This window comes from Apteryx rowi, unplaced genomic scaffold, assembly GCF_003343035.1.
Source record: "Apteryx rowi isolate R43461 unplaced genomic scaffold, aptRow1 scaffold_316, whole genome shotgun sequence".
NCBI lineage: Eukaryota > Metazoa > Chordata > Aves > Apterygiformes > Apterygidae > Apteryx > Apteryx rowi.
The window spans coordinates 337331-341652 of NW_020449597.1; positions in this window are offsets into that span (position 1 = coordinate 337331).

Below are 4322 nucleotides of genomic sequence, written 5' to 3' on the forward strand. Positions count from 1 at the left end.
CCGGCTTCCCCAAGGACGGGGGCGGCCCCCGCGCCRGGCCACAGGGAGCGCGGAGCCCGCACGGACAGAGCGGGCCGCGGGCGCCGAGAAGAGGCCTCGGGCGACCGGAGCGCATCAGGCGGGTATGGGTAGAGCGGCGCATACCATAGAGAGGAGCTAGATAGGCTCCAACTCCGCCCCCTCAGCGGAGCGCGGGAAAAGCGCGGGAGACGGCTCAGGCGCGAGCCATAGAGYGGCAGGCGCTGGCTAGAGGGGCCTCAGGCGGCGGCCGGGCTCGCCACCGCCAGCTGTCTGTGAGTGGAGGGGAAGGGCCGGGCCGCGCCGCGCCGCGCCGCCTGTGAGGGCCTGCGGGTGGTGGTGGCCGCCCCGGGAAGGGCTTTGCCTGTGCTGCGGGGGAGAGGGAAGGGCCGAGAAACACCTCGTCGGCCTCCTGTAGGGCTGAGGCGGCGGGGCCTGGGGCCGGGCTGGGGAAGGGCATAGCCGTCCCCTCGGTGCTGCCTGTTCCCTTGCCTGGGGGCCCCAGGGGTCCCATATAGGTCTGGGAGGTCCCTTGTAGGTCTGTAGGCCCCTTGCAGGGGGCCCTTGTAGGTCTGGGGTGTAGGTCTGGGGGGGGGGGAGAGTGTCACTTTTAGCTCTGGGGGATAAATCCCGATGGAAAGCAGAGGCAGGCGGGGGCAGCTGCCTGCGCTGTGGCATGGGGTCCTTGTGAGAAGTGTCTGAGCCTGGAGACATGCCTGGGCGCCTCGCGGTCAGACGGGCCGGGGCCTGCAGTGTAGAGGCTGGCCAGGTAGCGGGAAGTACTGAGGTGTGCCAGCGTCTGTGATAAAAAGTGAAACTTGACAGAGTGCCTTTTCCTGATCCTGAATGGCCTGGAACAGCAGGTTAGATGGACAGCTGAGCCTTCTGCCATTGGGTTACAAAAGGAGAAGTTAGCATGTCAGTAAGGACTTTTCTTACAGCAAAAAGTAAGTTCGGGTGTGATCAGAAACCGTTGGTTAACATTCCTGTAATCAGTGATATGATTAAAGACACATAAATGGGAAATGAGTATAAATGCGTGTGAAACATTTGTGAATGAAAAGCAGTTATGGCTGGGTTTGTGTATAAACCTGCATCCGTCTCTGTTGCCAGTCAGCCTGATTATATGATTGATAGTGTTCATAGAAGATTTCCTCGATTTATATTTGCTGTATGTCTGCATATTTGTTTCAGCTGTGTTGCAACAGGAGATGGCAGAGTTCCCAACCAAGAGCGTGGCATGCCAGTATGAGAATAGACACGTTTTATATTCTCCTTACCCTAGTGGTTTCCTTCAGAACTATGAGTATTAYTGCCCTCCCACTCATTCCAGCTGAACAGTGTGCTTACACATTTATTTCCTATTTCCATGGCTGGAGAGGTTCTTGGTCATTCTGACAATTTGTCTCTTTTTCCGGGATATGGTCTTCTTTTTGCTGGTAATTCTTGTTAAGAACTCTTAGCTCTTGTTCAATATTATTCCTGTTTTCTTCTTGGCTGGCTGCAAGTTTGAGCTCCAAGTGCGGCYTTCCAGGAGATGTGTAACTGCTCTGTCTTCCATAGGCCTGAAAGCTTGCCCTAACTACTGAATTTCTTTTGGTTTTCAATAGATTTTTTCTGTAGTGTTGTATACAGCACAAATCATTTGTCCTTTTCAACCCCGGATTTGTCTTAATACCTTAATTACAAAGTCATTTAGTTTTCTGTCTTAGTAAATTTGTCTGTGTAAAACAATGAATATTATAATTGTCTCAGTAGATTGGTATTTTCTAAGCAACTGCAATTTGTTTGAGGATGAAAATTACCTGCAGAATAGAAATATCAGTATCCCCACTCTATTCTCCTGCCTTAGTTTTCTCTCTCATCAAGTTGGTGTCAACTTAAACTGCATTTGTTGGTATTGGTTCATCCAAGATTTTCTCAGCTGATCACTGTATCTTCACTGCTGTTAGCCCTGTTTTTCTTTTCAAGTCCCTAGCTACTTGGTATGCTATACTTTCTGTCTGCTCTGCAACAGCCAAGTCAATAGCAGAGCTAATCTGTTTTGATTCATATTATGAGTATGCCACAGTAGTTGAACAACTTCAGCTGAGCAATTGCTGAGCATTTATGCGATTTACTGTGGAGGAAGAAAGTAGCTGAATGAAGATGAGAAGAGAGAGAGGTGCTGAGAGATGAGGAAGGGGATGGTCCAAAGCAGGACTAAAACCGATAGCTGGAACCGGAGAAGTGGGTGGTTGTGGAGTAACACGGCTGAAGGAATAAATGTCAGAGAGAGATGTGACTCAAGAGTTATGTGGGCAGGAAGASAGTGCATTCTGCATGAGGGCTGCTGCTTGTGTCTTTCCAGCTCAGCTACTTTGCATCCTTGCGGCTTGCAGTCAGAGAGTTGAAGGGGCATGGAGAAGGAAGAGGTSATGAGCCATGAAGAATTGCCACAGGTCCCAGCGCATCTTGCTACAGTTCTGCTGCTAGCTGGGAGGAGGGTTTGTTCCATGCATCTGGGGGTGCTGAGGGAGCTGGCTGATGTCATTGCAAGTCCACTCTCTGTAGCCTTTGAAAGGTCATGGTTAATAAGGGAAGGTTTCTGATGACTGAAAAAGGGCAAATGTCACTCACACACACACACACACACACACACATTCAAAAGGAGCAAGAAGAAGGATTGGAAACTATAAACCAGTTAAATTAACCTCAGACTCTGGGAAGGTGATGGCACGCATCCTCCTGGATGCTCTTTCTAAGCCCGTGAAGGTCATTGGGAACAGCCGGTGTGGATTTGACAAGGGCAGATCGTGCCTAACCAACCTGATTGCCTTCTGTGATGAGACTGGCTAGTGAACAAGGGGAGAGCAGTGGATGTAGTTTACCTTGACTTTAGCCAGGCCTCTGACACGGTCTGCCATAGTATCCTTGTACCAAATTGGTGAGATATGGATTTGAGAAGTAGACTGTAAGTTGGGTGGAAAATTGCCTGAACTGCTGGGCTCAAATGATGGTGATCTGTGGGCTGCTGAACTTAGCATACAGGAAGAGGCTGAGAGAACTGGGTTTGTTTAGCCTTAAGAAGAGAAGCCTACGGGGAATCTTACTGCTGCCTACAACCACCCCATGGGAAGGTTAGAGAAGACAGAACCAGCTTCTTCTCAGAAGTACTCAGACATAGGATGAGTGGCAACAGGCACAAGGCAGCTCTCCATTAGCCCTAGGTGGTATACAACTGCAGTAGTATGCAGCCACAGCTGCAACATTCAGCTAGGGTCCAACCCCCACCATCATTGCCACTTTGACCACCTCCCCATACATCATTTCTAGTGGTCAAGGCTACTTCCTCCTGTCTAAGACCTACAGAAAGGTGTCTAGTGAGGATTGGGGCAGGGGAGTAGGGGAGAGAGGCCGTCAAATGTGGTGGCAGCTTCTAGTAGAGGTCAGAAGACAATTTTCTTCTTGGCATCAGAGGCTGTGGGTCAGGAAACAGTGGAAAAAGAGAATACTGGTGGAGGCTTTCCTCTTGAGTCCTTAGAAGACATTGGTGTACCTGTCTTCCTCATCCCTTTCCCTACTGGTGTCATTCTGCCTCGTTTGCCTGTGTCCGACAGACTGCTCTACCTCATCAGACCTTTACCACTTTTCTTTAAAGGCTGTGCTGTCTATTATATGCCTTTCTGCTGGAAAGTCCCTGTCCAGATTGTGGTGATGGGAAAAGCATAAAAGCTGGAGGGGTCCTTTATTATTCCCTACCAATGGTTCAACTATTCTTCACATTTTCCAACACRGTGCAAGAGACAGTGTTTTAAGTGTTCAGAAGGATGACAGAGTTTGACATTATTAATTACTTGGGGTAAGTAAAACCAATAGCTGACAATGAAGAGCTGTAGAAAGCTCTCATGATACCAGGTTACTGGGTGATAAAATTGCAGATGAATTTCATTGTAATATGTGTGCAATGTAATGTAAATGAGGGAAAACAAGCTTGACTATACATACCGGGCAGTCACCTACTGCCCTGTAGGTTTTAAATTATCTACGACTGCTCCAGAGGTTCCGGCATCAATATGGGTGGTTTTAYGGAAACATCAGCTCTGTGCTCATGGCAGTCAGAAAGGCAAGTCAATCTGTAAAAATTGCTAGGAAGGGATTAAAGGGCAAAATGTAAAGCATAATTATCCCATTGGATAAATCCATGGCATGCCCGTCTGCTCAGTGCCGTGAGGAGTTCTGGTCCTTAAATCTTAGGAAGATATTGTAGGACTAGGAGAGGTACAGAAAGAACAACAAGGTGAGATAAGATATGGAGTGTCTAC